At 35.4% G+C, this 17,402-nt stretch overlaps 1 long non-coding RNA gene across 5 annotated transcripts; it reads left to right on the forward strand.

Annotated features, from left to right (window-relative positions):
* Positions 1–12,474: 12,474 nt before the first annotated feature.
* On the forward strand, positions 12,475–15,698 carry LOC141720375 (uncharacterized). Of its 5 annotated transcripts, none has more exons than XR_012574284.1 (5): positions 12,475–12,972; positions 13,164–13,253; positions 14,154–15,040; positions 15,129–15,279; positions 15,364–15,698. It is a non-coding gene; the product is annotated as an uncharacterized LOC141720375 (long non-coding RNA). The 5 variants fall into 5 exon arrangements; XR_012574283.1 differs by having other exon boundaries at positions 12,475–12,673; positions 12,807–12,972; positions 14,154–15,279; XR_012574285.1 differs by having other exon boundaries at positions 12,475–12,665; positions 12,807–12,972; positions 14,154–15,279.
* Positions 15,699–17,402: the final 1,704 nt, after the last annotated feature.

The raw sequence follows: 17,402 nt of genomic DNA on the forward strand, positions 1-17,402 counted from the left end.
TAATATTTGAACTCAAATTATATACTTGCTGGGCAGTTTTGGCTCACTCTTGCTTTGTCAATTCTTATTTCTGCAAGAAACAGATAAGGATAAAAATGAATAGCTTAGATAGAAAGCAGAAGTTCGAGAAATCTCCGCTGCGAGAAGTGGAAGAAGTTAGAAGAATATGACACAAGCATTAGTTTAAAGGTATTTACACTTGTATTCTAGTTATTGTGAGTTGTAAAGAGGTAGATTCTTGTTTCATACCATAACTTGTAAATGATCCGGATTCAAGGGGTTAATTGAATATTCTTTTGTTTTAGGTAAAGATTATTTTCGTGACACTAAATCTTGACCCCGGATTTGGGATGTTACAATACAGCAGAGGGACGACGGCGTGTGGTCGATAACCCCTCCTCCCTGAGCTGTTGCCTTGTAACGTTGCCTGTTATTGCTGTTTTCTCTACCCTGTTCCGGTGAATTGTCACCGCTGCCGCGCGTGTTGTGCGTGTTGGTAGCGGGATATTTCCCGGGTTGTTGCCGTGGTTGTTTATGCGTAATTGATTGACATTATTTCGATTAAATTACTTAATTTTTGAAAGAAAGTAGTTAATTGGTTAGTGATTCGTGAAATAAAATATTTTATTATGAGACTTATAGAAATTAATTGATGAAATTTACGAAGGATGCCCGGTAATTATGGGAACCCGTAAATTTTATCGCCGTCGACGATGAGCCTCGGCGAGTCGACGGTGGACTGTGATGATTCGATCTGAGTCCTACGATTTAAAAATACAACATACGATATAAAATATAAAAACGCGACTAATAATTAATAATTGTATTCAATTGATAATTGAGAATTTTGGGACTGATATTGATGGCTGAAATCGGTGGTTGGGTTTTGGATTGCGATTGATTGTAGTTGTGTTTGTTTGGACTGGGGGATGTTCGACGGGTTAGCCGATAATTAAAGGAGGTGCTACCCGATTTCCGGAAAATTTAATTACAGAAACACGAGGCCGTACCCAATGACTATCGGAACGTTGATCGGTTATGTGTAACTATTTTGTACGAAATCTGATTATGTGTTATGATGAAATACTTTACGAAAATCGATAACCCTAATTTTATAAAAGGATAAATATACCTATTTTCTGAAAACGAACACCGAAACGACTTTCAAAGATGTGAACCCTAATTGATACATGTATTATTATATGAAGTATGTTACGAGTCGGGTTATGTTAACGTTCGGGTAGATTGTTAGTGAGGATATGTCAAGCATAATTGAAGGTCTAAGTTAGGGTGTTTCGACTTTGTAGATGCTAGTCGGAAAGCCCAAGAGTTGGCGTTGGATAGCCTAGTGGACAGTCGACGAGCTCAGTAAGGTTCCAATCGAAGGACCTGAGTGTTGGAGTCGAATACAGGGTAATCTAGTGGTTAGACGTTAAAGCCTGAGCGTCCGTGTCGGCTCAAGGTCAATCGATACTATTTGTAAAGCTCTGCAAGGCAAGTATCCCTGACCATATCTTTATGGTTCAATATATATGAATATGATGTTGTTTTATTCTCGTACTGGAACAGAACGATTTAAGTTACATATCCCCTGGGTTTCAAATTGTTTTGTTAACTTGTGTTTTGGGGGAAAAGTAACTTCTGAAAATGCCTATCTCTAAATTTTGAATAAAATGAAAATGTTTTGGAAAGTGTGATGTGATACGATGGTTTTGAAAAGAGATAGGTAAGCGATTTGGAAAACTGGATAAAAATTGATCAGATAATTGGATGAGTGTGCGCAAGGGGCCCGTAACGGCTTGGAAGTTAGCGTAAGAGGCGAAGTGGTTGCGCACCCTATTATAACCACCAGCCCAGCACGAAAGGGACCTAGCTAGTCTCTGAGTTCCGGAACAAGTTTTTATAGGATAGCTAGGGTAGAGTTATCCTATGGAGATAGCCTGATCAGCTGTCTCATCAGGGATCATCCAATACTTTTATATCTGAGTAAGTGATTTTGAGGTTCCCGGAGAGGAACAAGTTTTATAGGTCTTGTGATGGGACAAGTTTTATAGGTCCTGCGATGGGACGAAAGATTTGAAAATGAAAGTAGCATGCTAAAATTGAACTCTGGTATTTATGCACAGCACACAACTGTTGATTTGGTTTTTACAGAGCATACTAGTTTTGATATCCAGTTCATACATGTTTTACTTGTTTTCTAGCAAGTTATGAATTATGTTCCTATAATTGTTTATCATAAATTGTTTTGATTATTATTCATATAGTGGTACTGCTGAGCAATTAAATGCTCACCCTTGCATAATGTTTTATATATGTATTGCAGATGCCTAGGGGATTCTCCCGTGGTAGTCAGGGCAGAGTTCCAGTTCCTTTCGTGCCAGGCTCCTCTGAGGTAGTTGTGTTGGACCAAAGTGGGTCTGTTGAGTTGCTGAACAAAGATAGTATTGTTTGGATTGTCTTTAGTAATTTGGTTTTGTGATGGTTGTAACCTAAGCTCGAACATACGCATCGGCATCACAAGTCTTACGTGTTGTCTGCTTGAATCTAACCATAGCTGCTAGGTGTAATATCAGGGTGAAAGCAAGTAGTGAGCCAAATGCTCAACAAGTGCTAAACAATACGGTACATGAAAGGCATATGTCATAGCCTATTCATTTATTCGAGGATTTAACTCAACTCAAATAAGAATGTAATAAGTAAATAGTGGATCTACCATCAAAGAGATCTCACAAAGTAACATTTGTCAAAGGATTCAGAAACAAGGTTCATCTACTGACTTGAGGAATTAATTCACTGGAAGAAGCTCAAGAAATTGATCAAGCCTCAGTGATACAAATCAAGATTGTGGATTTAATCAAGTGACAGAGATCTCGTCAGAGTATCAGAGAATTACAAGGATTTAATCTGAAGAAAATCAAGTATCAAAGTCAAGACATGAAGAAACGTCACTGAAGTTAGTCACTCATGAACCAGACAGTACATCGAGTGTCAACATTGAAGTGGTGGAATTGATTCATAATTCTCAGTGATTTTCAGAAGATTTTCAGAAGAATGGTTGCTGCTCAAGATTAGTATTAATTCTCTATTAATTAATTAAGTTATATAATTTAATTAAGAAAATAAATTATATCTGTAAAGATTAATTTATTGATTAATTGAATTAATTGATTAATTAATTCTGAATTAATATTAAGGATTTTCAGAATTTTAATTGGATTAAAATCTGTTTTAAATCAGCAAGACAATTGAAAATGAACTAGCATGACAATCTGGATTGTCATACCGATTGTCATGCCAGGCCATTTTCAATAGTCTCACCGAAAGTTACACTGGGAGGAGGATTGTGTTGCCAGTTCATTCTGATAGTCTTGCTAGTTCATTCAATTGTCTCACCGAATGTCTTGCTAGCTCAATGGATTGTCTTGCCAGCTCAATGGATTGTCTTGCCAGTTCAAGTAGGTCTGTTAATTGAATTATAAAGAAAGGAGCAGCAGAAGTCATTCTTTATCATCCAACTCAAGAACAAAACACAGCAGCCGCAGCAAAATATTCCATTTTCATCTGCTGAATTCAAGATCACAATTTCTAGTTTTTATGTTAAATCCAAACCACTAGAAATCTTTATCTTGTTCTTGTGTAACTATCTAGCGGATCAAAATCCCTAGAACTTAATCTCAAATTGCGTTTAGCATTTGAATCTTTTTATTGCAAAAATAGAAAAAGTTCATGTCGAATTTATTCTAGATTTATGATAATTGATTTGAGATTAATTCCTTGTAATCGATACCGTTGTTGTAACACCCTTCAAGTTTAATAATATTCTTATTTAACTTGAATTTTATTTCAATTTTTATTCCGCACTTAATTCGATTATTCGGTATTGTTTGTATTCAACCCCCCTTCTACAAACACATTGGGACGTAACAATTGGTATCAGAGCCTTCTGATTAATGAACAAATCAAGATCCTAGACTTTTGTGATTTTTCAACTCCTTGAATTTTTATTTATTCAAAAATTCATAATGACTTCACAAAAAGTTGGAACCGTTAAAATTCCACTATTTGATAAAGAAAATTATATCATGTGGAAGAAGAAGATGCTCTTGTTTTTACAAGTTGCAAATCCAAAATATCTGAACTTGTTAAAGAAGGGTCCAACAACTCCAATGGTTATTGAACCAGAGGTGATAGTAGATGATGTTGTGATTACCAAAGCTAGAACCTATCCAAAAGAGCCTGAGGATTTTTCTCCTGCTGAAAAAGAAGAAGCCTCATTGGATGTCAGCCTTCAATTAATATTAATTGATTCCCTTGATCCCTTGATGAACAGACATGTGATGAACTGTAAAAATTCCAAACACATGTGGGAAACTATTGAGGTGATTAATGAAGTCACAGAGGAAGTTAGGCAGAACAAGTTGGAGATCCTAACCTCTGAGTATGAACATTTTAAATCCAATCCAGGAGAAGGAATTACTGAAGTGTTTGAGAGGTACAATGCGTTGATCAACAACCTGAACATAAATGGAAAATATTATTCAATCAGGGAGGTCAACAAAAAGTTCCTTTTAACACTGCCAACTCATTTTGAACATAGAATCACCGCCATTAGAGAAGCTAGAGATCTGAGTGAGATTTCTTTGGATAGATTCTATGGTGTGTTAAAAACCTATGAGTTGGAGCAGATTCAGCAAAAGGAAGTCTACGGGAAAGATAGAATGGACAACACATCTACTGCTCTTGTAGCTGAAGGTCAACAACAACAACAATCTCAACAGTTAGAGAGAATGGTACAGTTTTCCAAGGCTGAGGAAAATGTGTTAGTAGCAGAATATGATCCTCCTACTACAAATCAATCCAGTGATGATTTTTATTCCTTGGAAGAGCTGGAGCAATTGGAAGATGAGTCAATGGCCCAAATTGTCAAGAGATTCTCCAATGTCAGATTTAAGAGAAATCCCAAGTTCAAGTACAAGTCCAACTACAACAGATTCCAGAAAGGTGGATTTTCATCCTCTAACACCAGCAGTGGTGGATACAAAACATGGATGGTTGATCGGAGCACCATTAGATGCTATAACTGCAATGAGTTGGGACACTTTGCCACATAATGTAGGAAGCCAAAGCAAGTAAGGAAGACCTTTTATGATTCAAATCAGAAGAGTAACTCTGAAAGGGCGTATCTAGCAAAGGGAAGAAGCTGGGATGATACTGATAGTGAAGATGAAGAAGAAGGGAATCTTGCTCTTATGGCTATTGATGGAAAAGCTTCATCGTTAAGAAAAGAGGTAAAATATACTGATGCTGAATTAGTTTATCATCTACGAGGTAACTTAGATTATGCTCGTCGTGATAATGAACTGTTAAGTCAACAGATCAAAGACCTTGAGAAAGAGGTCAATGAATTAAGACTTGTGCACATTAATCAAGACAAGTTAAAAGAACAAGTATCTTTTCTAGAGAATAGAGTTAACTGTTATAGACAACTCGAAACTATTCTCAAAGACAAGATCACCGGTCTTGAGACTAAGGTTAGAGCCTACTTCAATTCTTGTTCGAAGGCTAAAGAGTTCTACAGTAAGCAAGCTGTTAATCAAACATCTGGAATAGGTTATGATTACAATGCTGCTATTGGAGAATTAGGCCTAAACTCCCCTCCTCATGTCTGTGCTAAAGGTAGGGAAGTACCACATGTGCTTAAAGGTGTTGATGAACCCCTCTATAAAGCATCAATTACTGAACCATTTGATGTGACCTCTTCTGTTATTCAAGAAGAAATACGTGCTGAAGATCATGCTAATGAGAAGGTTGTTTCCGAGTCAAGTGTGTCGAAAGTTCTAGTCAAAGTTGTGAAAGCAACTGACACTAACTCAGACATACATGAGTTGGATAACAAAAATGCCATGTCTACTATGCATAAATTGCCTGCTGTTAATCATTCTAATAAAACATGTGGTGTTGCTAATTATATGTCTTGTGCTTTTAATTTGATGTATGCTTATTTTAATGGTAAGCATGTTTCTAGTGATAAGACTACTCCTCGTCAGCATGTGAATAATAAGAAGCATGATAGGTCTAAGACTGCTAGTCCTTCTAAGGCTAGAAAGGAGACATTTGTGCCTAGGCCTAAACAGAAATTTGTTAAGGCTGTTTACAAGGTCAAATGTTCAGTCATTGAGAAAGTTGAGACCATTAAAATTAAAAATGTTGTTTTTCCTGACAAAGGACAATTCTACAAGTATGCCAGGCCCAACCAAGTTTGGGTTCCGAAGAAGGTCTAATCCATTTGTAGTACAGGGCATTAAATAGGTGGAACTGATAGTGTGGATTCTTGACAGTGGATCGTCAAAGACATATGATCGGAGATAGAGCCCTGCTATCAAATGTGGTTGAGAAAGCTGGCCCACTGGTTACCTTTGGAGATAACAACAAAGGTTTATCTGAGGGATATGGCTGCTTGCAAGCTGGGAATGTTATCATTGAAAATTTGTATATTGTGCTAGGTTATTATCAGGAAGCAGTATCTAACATATAGCACCAGTGACGAGACTTGAGAATATTACGACATATCAGGCACCTGCTGTACATTACACTTGGAATTGGACTCTAGTAAGATGTGTACACATCTACTCCTGGTTGATGAGTTAAAAGAGGAAGTCAATGCACCACAGTTCATGGACTTTGCAGCTGCAGATCTATTGGACTATGCAATCTCTTCTTCACAGTCTCACTTCAGGTTGGTATGAACTAGTGTACTACTCAAGCAATCCTCAAGGACATGGTATGACACTCTAACTGAAGTTATAGTTTAATATGAACTAGTAGAGTCGTCATATTAATAACTCTCTTATCACTAGGCACAAACATATTATTTTATATGTGCACACAGTTTTAGGAGAAAATCAAACTTCTTTCTACATTAGTGATTTCTTATTTCATATAAAATCCTTTGAAATCACTATTGTACATCAATTCTCTCAAAAGATTAAATGTATAATTTTCATTCATTATATATCTTAAGTACATTTTATCTCTCTATTGCCATATGTTCTGTGATACAGGTTCAGTCTCCAATGACTTTGAAAACGCACAACATCTATCCCAGACTGTAAAGAAAAACACTAAACAGAACCAACCAACACTCTCTTACCTCTAAAATGAAGTATAAATGAGCGTGAGGGAGATAGTGCCTTAGTGCACCACATAAGGAAGGTTCTGAAGTCAACCCAGCAGCTCTGTCTCCTACATAGATGAGTAGTATTTAAACTGAGACAACTGCTAGCCCCCATACATCTTCTCAAAAAGATGCAATGGCTGAAAAGGCTCAAAAACAGTTACTAGATTCATTCTCTCAACAGGGTGCGTCTATTGAAATTTTCCTGTCAGCCAGGGTATCCGATGTAGTGTCACCACTTCAAACATAAACAATTCTTGATGCACAAGGAAAGGGTACACACACAAAGGGTGAGTTGACGGAAATAAGAGTTTCGACCATTTTAAGGTCAGATTTGATTGTTCAAGGTTCTTTAATGGACCAATTGCCTTTACAGGTGTTAGGAGAGGATACTGATCCAGAAGCCATATGTCAGTGGTCAGTGTCTACCTCTCCAGGCTTAAATCCCCTGGATGCATCTGCGGATAGTGGATCTGACATAGGCGCAGATCGGTAACTTGTTGACAATGATTCAGATATTACCTGATGAGTCACAAGCAAATGTCTTCACAGACATTAGAAGGGAACTTTGATCGTTATGCCAAAATTTGTTGGATCATTGTTTACCTTCCCAGAATTCAAATCTGGAACCCTAAAAGGGAAACTAGCAACTTGTAGATTATGGCTCAGATTCATCTGACGAGTTTAACAAGGATGGGGATTTGCGAACTCCCATTGCACCACCTGTGACCTCTTTAAGGATGGCTAAGGTGATTTTCCTTGCAGGTACAGCTGAATGTTGGAGCTATGAGAGGAGTGATACACTTATGAGAATGAGTGTAAACACGAGTGGAGAGAAGAGTAAAACACATGTGAGGTACACTTAAACAGAATCACACACTCACAGTGAGGAAGAAAGAGAAACTACTTGTTATTTCTTTTCCAACCAAGTGAAATATGAGAACTTCTTCAGACAACGGCATACATTCCTTCTCTAAGGGGAGATAAAAGCTTAAGTAATAGTTTGGAGGATTCCTCAACTAAGGGGGAGAAATAGCAGGGAGGAAGAAAAAGATCCTACATATGTACACTACAAAACACCATTGCTGTTTGTAACTACGGATCCTATTGTACGGGAGAGGTGGTAAACACAAGGTGATTTTCTTCATAAGGGAAGAAGCTGTTTTCCAAAAGAGGAGTACCATTGGTTTTTATATGCGGATCTTATTGTATGGGAGATGTGGTAAACGAAGGTGATCTTCTTTAATCAGTTGATTTTCATAGGGGGGGAAGCAAGAGATATATGCGCTTCTCAATAGGAAATGTGGTTGTACAAAAGAAGATGAAACTACTTGAAGATATGTTCAGTCTAGAGGAACATCTATTTGGAATCTGGAAAATGTTAAATGTTATCCAGAACTTTTCTGCTATTTACTTTGCATTTTTGTTTATATCTTTTTCTTATTTGTTAGTTGAGTTATCCTCTAGGTATTTGTTGTTATTGTCTAACAAATAAATAGGGGGAGATTGAAAGGCATATGTCATAGCCTATTTATTTATTCGAGGATTTAACTCAACTCAAATAAGAATGTATTAAGTAAACAGTAGATCTACCGTCAAAGAGATCTCACAAAGTAACATTTGTCAAAGGATTCAGAAACAAGGTTCATCTACAGACTTGAGGAATTAATTCACTGGAAGAAGCTCAAGAAATTGATCAAGCCTTAGTGATACAAATCAAGATTGTGGATTTAATCATGTTACAGAGATCCCGTCAGAGTATCAGAGAATTACAAGGATTTAATCTAAAGAAAATCAAGTATCAAAGTCAAGACATGAAGAAACGTCACTGAAGTTAGTCACTCATGAACCAGACAATACATCGAGTGTCAACATTGAAGTGGTGGAATTGATTCCTAATTCTCAGTGATTTTCAGAAGATTTTCAGAAGAATGGTTGCTGCTTAAGATTAGTATTAATTCTCTATTAATTAATTAAGTCATATAATTTAATTAAGAAAATAAATTATATCTGCAAAGATTAATTTATTGATTAATTAAATTAATTGATTAATTAATTCTAAATTAATATTAAGGATTTTCAGAATTTTAATAGGATTAAAATCTGTTTTAAATCAGCAAGACAATTGAAAATGAACTAGCATGACAATCTGGATTGTCATACCGATTGTCATGCCAGGCCATTTTCAATAGTCTCACCGAAAGTTACACTGGGAGGAGGATTGTCTTGCCAGTTCATTCTGATAGTCTTGCTAGTTCATTCAATTGTCTCACCGAAAGTCTTGCTAGCTCAATGGATTGTCTTGCTAGCTCAATGGATTGTCTTGCTAGCTCAATGGATTGTCTTGCCAGTTCAAGTAGGTCTGTTTATTGAATTATAAAGAAAGGAGCAGCAGAAGTCATTCTTTATCATCCAACTCAAGAACAAAACACAGCAGCCGCAGCAAAATATTCCATTTTCATCTGCTGAATTCAAGATCACAATTTCTAGTTTTTAAGTTAAATCTAAACCACTAGAAATCTTTATCTTGTTCTTGTGTAACTATCTAGCGGATCAAAATCCCTAGAACTTAATCTCAAATTGCGTTTAGCATTTGAATCTTTTTATTGCAAAAATAGAAAAAGTTCATGTCAAATTTATTCTAGATTTGTGATAATTAATTTGAGATTAATTCCTTGTAATCGATACTGTTGTTGTAACACCCTTCAAGTTTAATAACATTCTTATTTAACTTGAATTTTGTTTCAATTTTTATTCCGCACTTAATTCGATTATTCGGTATTGTTTGTATTCAACCCCCCTTCTGTAAACACATTGGGACCTAACAGTACAAAACATAATTCGAGATATATAAAAGAATGACAAAGCGAAGATAGAGATAATAGTAATAAGAGATGAACTTTTGGGTGATGGCATTATTTGTTTGTATCAAAACATTTCCAAAATCATTTCTTAATCAAAACCATTTTATGACGCTACGGATTACAGCCGGTGATCAGCCGCGAAGTAATCCCGAACCACGCTGGGTTCTAAAATATTAATGGGATCCCTAGGAAACTTTTAAGCCTACAATTTAAGTGTGGAAAGGACTCACGTCTCAGTCCAGATCCACTATTTAAAGAAAACATTTATCCCCCTTTGGGACTGAAAATCCAAATTTTAATCATTTTAAAAACTGATGCCGGTTGATAATAAAATTTCTTGAACAGTAAACATCTTTATCAAGGGATTGTAGATTGACTTGAAATAATGGAATTATGTTCACTAAATCTTAGGGCCATGATCCACTAGACTTTACTCTATCAGGGTAATTGAAAGGTTTCCATTTACAAGAATTTTGACAAGGAGATTTAGTAGGGTTATTGGATAATATGAAAGAGTAATGCCCAACTAGGCTTAAAGCAATGGTTTTAGACAAGGTATAGGTATTAGAACATCAAGAAGATAAGCATTACTGGTTACAAGTATGATAGAGGTGTTAAGATATAAAAAAATGATCATTAGCTCAAGGTATATCAGGATGTCAAGCTTTAGGGTAAGGATAGGGTTATCAAACAATCGTGAATGACTTTAAAGAATATCTGGCTTCTAGGTATCAAGATAAAGTTTCTATCGGGGTTCTTACAAGAGTTAAATCAAGCATCAGGGTGTAAAATCAAGATTTCTCAGGAATTAATAGCATGTTAATCAAAAGGATCAATAAAGTATGATAACAAATCTCTATTTTATCATGGCATCACCATTACTTTGGTATACTAGCATGGTATGACTTTTGATCTACTTGCAATAAATACTTGATGGTTCATGGCATTTCTATATATTACAAAGATAGATTTGAGAATCACTTGGTTCAATTATAACAAGATAAATCAGAGTACTCGGATCATATATATAGGGACTAGTTATCATACATTTGCAGTGTAAACGAAAAAGCAGGTTGATTCACTTGCCTTGAGAAGGCTGGACTGGACTAGACTGGCAAGTAGGAGCAAATGGAAGCTTTACTCGACCTTTATGGAAAGTTTACCCTCGTCTCGAGATCCTACATAATTAATAATAACCTCATTATAATATATTCTCACCAACTCAACCTATTTACAACCCGAAATTAAACACAAATGGCACTTAGGCCTATATGCACGCAATTTGTAATCACCTTATAAATATAGTAGTACACATGGCCACATATACTCACATACCATATTTAAGTACCAAATGATATCACACACACCATATTTCAACACTAGGCTTGGATGATCTCGCTCCACATCTTAAGTCACTTGATCGCTAAACTAGACAAAATCTCCAAATTTTGGCCTCCTAACTCGATGTGCCTTTACTAAACCATCCAAATCCTATTGACTTTCACTTGGGCTTTTCACTCTACTGACTTTATTCTATCTTGCAACTATAGTGGTCAACGTAGGCCTCACTCATAAGTGCTCTAAAACTATGTGGTAAGTGAAGGTGCTTACTAAGATAAATTTCAGAATGACATCTATGGTTTCTTGAGTGCATTAGACACTCTTACACTACAAGTTTACCTCCAAAACTTCTACACTACACTCTTCTGATCATAAGGCAACTCCCAAACTCTTCTGATCATATGGCAACTCCCAAACTTGATGTGGCTCAAGGGCCTAGCTTGGGCCTCCCTAGGCCTAAGCTTAAAGTCCATGGTTCCCCTGTTTTTCTGGGCAAAAAAGGTCCTGACTTGAACTAACTCATGACACATTATTCTAACTCAAATCCTATGAACTATGGCTGGAAAAACTCCTCTGACACTCCGTCTAACTAAGGCCCAACAGGGCCTAATGAGGGCCTACCTATGACATGGTCAAAACTTCCTATTTCTAAGTTGCAACAAAACTGTCCCCTGCTGGACAGATTTTGTGATCCCACTCATGCACCTAACCAAACGTCTGACAAACCTCCAACAAACACCTAAACACTACTAGAATTCTGTCAATAGACATCGGTCCTTAGACATCGGTTGCTCAGACGACCAATGTCAAAGGTGTTTTAGACATCGGTTATTTTTAAAGCGATGTTACTGCGTTTATTAGACATCGGTCAATAAAATAACCGATGTTGATAGTTATTTTTTAAAAATAAGAAACATGAATTAGACATCGGTTTTTAACATAACCGATGTCGAGTTTTCTCAGACATCGGTTTGAAATTACAACTGTTGTTGTTGATTAATTTCAAAAAATTTAAAAAATATACGGATAAGTTCCCCCCCTGTTTCCCAAATGTTTCCCCCAACAAAAACAAAAATCCCCCAATTTCCCCCCTTCAGGACTAAATATCCCCTTTCACACTCCTCTCTCTCTCGCTCATACTCCCATCTTTCTCTCTCCCCCCCTCATTCTCTTCTTTCTCTTCCATATCTCTCATATCTCTCATCTCTCTCCATATCCCTAATTAAACCATAATTATCTCATATTGTAACTAAATTAGGGTTCTAATTGAACCCCAAATTCAAGTGAGGAAGTATAATTTATCGACCGACTTGGTTTAGTTTATTGTTGATTTGATTTCTGTTATATATAGCTTGGTTTGTGTTATATATCATTTTAAACTGAGATGGGGTTACTATTTATATATGACGGTTTACTATTTTCAGCAATTAGGCTTGCAAGAATGGTGCTCTTTTCTACGTGCTACGTCTTATTTGCAGAAGATTGGAGAAAAACACATAGGTATATAGGTGGATATGTACATGAAACATCCTAACCGGATTTAAGTGGGCACAACAAACCCAATTGAAGGCAGCAGGCTCTTCGATCGAGGTATCTCCCTCCCTCCCTCCGCATCGTAACTTTATTCACCTCAATTTCATCCTTCTCTTATATTTTACGTATTTCTATTACTACTCTCTTTATTTTCTTTTTGATTCATTATGTTTCTATTATTTCACCTGTTGATTATTCAATTTGATGATAATTGTGTTCGTTTTGACTTTTTTTTTTGCTCTCATCAGGTTTGATTGTAAATTATATACATACATAAATTTGTTCTTGCAAGAAGAAGCAGTTGTGATATTAAGATGGATTTAGCTACTAGTTGCAAGGTATTCCTTCTATTTTTATATTTTTTTTATTTTTTGTATGTGTATTGACACGTACAACAAGAGTCAGGTAGTGGTTTTTATGTACTAGTTAAGTTCCTGTGATCTGGTCTGATTGCTCAATTGAATTTCATTTAGCCACTTAGCATAAATCAGCTATTTATGAATACTGTGTACTTCTTATTGAAAATTAGATGGTGGGTGGCCGAGAGATTATATTCTTAAATTACATAATTATGTAGAGATTTATTGTTTTTTTGTGGACAGAGGTGTGCTAGCTGGTATCATTTTATTTTGAGCTTATGGATACTGCATATGGTTACTGCTACCAAGCTAGCCTACTACCTCAAATTAGCTTCTATCGAAATTCAAATAATGTATTCATTTTTCAACATATATACATCCAAACCCCTGTTACATAAAATTACAACAGTTTACATGTCCTGTTTTACTTGTTAGAGAGTTTGCAAAAATGGGTTGAGCAGTTCGATTAATCTTTACACTGATTAGTGAATGTGAAAATTTGATCAATAAAATGTCGGAAATTGTTATTATTTTAATTAATCACATATGGTTGAAATTTATATGTGTCCATACATAGGTGTAGCTATACACAAATCAATAGTGTACATTATTAATGAAGTAGTTTGTTGCTTTGTGTATGTAGAGGACTGTAATTGGCTGGTATGATTGCTAAACAAATTGTACTTACTATTGTCCTACCAGTTGTTTCCTTTAAAAGCATTATTTTGGAACATATAGTCCTCTATACGAGGTTTAATTAAAAAGAATAGTTATAATTTTAGGAACAAGTAAGGTTTTTTCATTTTCTGAAAAGAGTTTCCTAACATCCCCCCTACTGATGTTCTTTGATAGAAGGCTAATTATTCTCCTTGTAAACAGCATCTGTGGTGACTGGTGCCTACTTTGGAAAGGCTTAAAGTCCTTGTGTGACAGTAGGGAAGTTCTTTTACACCTTCATTTCATAGTTCTGTCTTTCAATTCCAGTTGTATATCATCATTTTTCTTTTCCCGTATGTTACCGATGTTTATTGTTTCTGGCCTTTTCCTATAGATTTCATGGAGGTTCATATTTTTCATTGATGCAGATTTCAAATTTTAAGAAAGCTTATACCTGAAAATGACCAGAAGAGGGGTAGAGCCATACTCTAAAAAGGGACTTTTCAAAATCACTTTAGAGCTTCATTCATTATTATTTGATTCATTTTGGGGTCTGGGTGTGAGAGCATCTAGAGCTGATGATTTTTTTTATAACAAATGGGAGCATTATTTCATTGGGTATCACCTTTTTTAATCAGTACTTCTCTGGTGACCCCTTGTCCTATTTATTGAATCCTCTTATACTAATTTTGTATTTTATTCTTTTAATGTGAGAAAAAGATTTTAATTGATAATTAACTATTTAGCATCCTTAGTATTTAAGATTAGTACGTGTTTATATTCTGGGACTAAACTTTATATGGCATGTCACAGTTCTATTTTGAGTATTATATCCATAACTTTCTTGCTGCTATTTAATTTGATTCAGAAAGTCTTAGTTTTTTAATCACAGGTTAAGATTAGTATGTGTTTATAGCCAGTTTTTTAATCAGAGGTTACATGTCTATAATGTCGTAAAGATAGTGTTAATGTCTATAATATAGGTTAATGTCTATAATACAGGTGATAGCCTCAGAAAGTCTTTGATTCAAAAGTTATTGAGATAGGTTCTTCCTAGGATATTGTATTTGCCCTTGTGTAATCTGGTGTTTGTGCTACATTTAGCCGAGGTAGTCATTTAATTAAATCTTTAGATACAAGTTAAAGCTGTCCTTGACATGGAAAAGGTAAATGTAACATTTGAATTGTTGAATGCAGAAACCAATGAAAGGATATGCTTTATGAATGTCAGTCCTGATGAAGTTATTTGAAGCTTGTTCTACAATAAAAACAATGATTCCCTCATCACTGTTTCAGTTTATGCATCAGACAACTTCAGCTCCTTGAAATGTCGAACCACAAGGATTGAGTGCGTGAAGTATTATACTGAGTTGCTATATTTGTTTTTTAGGTTCTATTTTTTCTTTCCTTATATGTGTCATTTATAATTTAGATACATTTGTCGTGGCAAGCCAGATGTCGGCTTCCCTCTTTTTGAGTCTGAGTCATTGAAATGGCCTGGCCTTGTCAACCTTGCTGACAACCCTGCTGCCGCACAAGGCTTGGAAAAGTTTTAGGCGAGACAAATATCTGTTTGTTCATCGGAAGAATGGTAAAGAAAATTGGAGCCCGCATGAAAGGGGTTGACTTGAGTACTAGGAATATGGTTGATTTTACACATTAGTTGTACTTTGTTTAGAATGATAGACATATTTGATATTAGTTGTACACATTGAGAATTTGTTGATCTTGAATTCAATTGAGTAATAATATATATGTATTGGTTGAGTTTTGAGAATTAAGCTTTTTCAGTATTGTGGTTAATACATTGTCTAATATTCGAAGTTAATAAAGGGATATTAGCACATGTAAACAAGGTAATAACATCGATTCAAAAATAAACACTTGATGTCTATTTATCATATTAACATCAGTTATTTAGAAAATAATCGATGTCTATTGTTCAAATTGTCATCGGCTATTTAGAAAATAATCGATGTCTATTGTTCAAATTAACATCGGTTCTTTAAAAACAACTGATGTCTAATAGGTTTGAGACATCGGTTTTTTATTTTTAATCGATGTTAATTCGTAAATATTGCTTGTGTGCTATAGTTTTAAATAGGCCTAATCGTTCTAATATTGCATTTCTGAACTTGACATAACTCAATTAGATAACAAGAATGTGAATTAGACATCAGAAATTTTCCAGAAACGTTGTGTAAGATTACTTAGACATCGGTTTTTTAACCGATGTCTATGAGAAAATATCTTTAACATCAGTCGCGAAGACATCATACATTTTTTACATAGACATCGGTTTTTAACCGATGTCTAAGATGTTTTTTCTAGTAGTGAAAACCTTTTATATACTCCTAGTGCTAGCTTCTGAGTGCACAATAAATGCTCATTCAAAACTTCCCCATAAACTAGTGCATCAAATCTGGAAAAATGCAAACACTAACTAATCCCTTTCCACCTTGACTCCCACTTATTAACCAAACATCCAACCTTTACCAAAGCAAACCTAGTGAATCAACATCCTAAAATAGCGCCTCAACAGGAGTGGAGATCATCCATGCCCTAGAACACCAACATGCAAATAAAAATATAAAATACAACTCATGTAAAACACTTAACAAGATTTCGGCTAAAACATAGAGTTTAAATTCTTGTAAATTCGACTTGAACCTATTTCTCAACCTTAATAATTATGAAAATATCTTCTCTTAACTATTATTAAGCAATATATCATGGAAACAATCTATTTCAAGCACACATAATTTTGAATTTATAGAATTTTAAACATGAAAACATGATTTCGAGAAGAGTAGCATACACAACATGGTTGATCATCATATTAACATCTTAAAACTAGCATGCATGGCTAATCATGATTATATAGTGAAATTTCAGTAGCATGCAAAGCTTTTTAAAGCATGATTTCTCCATAAAATACTTAGTTAAAACATATATAAAATGTATCTCATAGATAGCTCTTGAATTCACAAGAATCAAGAGTTTCTCTTTGGAGATCACACAAAAGCTACACATGCAACCATGAAACTTCATCTCCCAAATCACAAAACTCTTGGGAATTATATAAAATAAATGTAGGTGGAAGAATTACACTAGGAAAGATGAGAAATGGGATGGAAAAATGGAAGGGAGTGGGGGAGGGGGTTCTCGGCCGAGAGCAAGGAGAGGGAGGGGGAGGAGAGAAAAAGAGAGGTGAGTTGGAGTGTGGAGTGAGTGAAATGATTTCTCACATTTTGTTTTTGGTTTTATGCCTTTGATTGACTAAAAGAAATGAGTGGAAATGAGAATGTACAAGAATACCCTTTAGCTAAAGTTAGGCCATTTTGCATGCAAGGTTAATGTGGTAATTTGGTTAACAACAAGTGAGTTAGTGGGGTTAGAAAGGTCTCCTTTGCCCTTTAATAGAATGGAAGAGTGATTTGCATGCAAGGGTTTCCATGTAATTTGCTAATT

Source organism: Apium graveolens, chromosome 4 (assembly GCF_009905375.1).
Source record: "Apium graveolens cultivar Ventura chromosome 4, ASM990537v1, whole genome shotgun sequence".
Lineage (NCBI taxonomy): Eukaryota > Viridiplantae > Streptophyta > Magnoliopsida > Apiales > Apiaceae > Apium > Apium graveolens.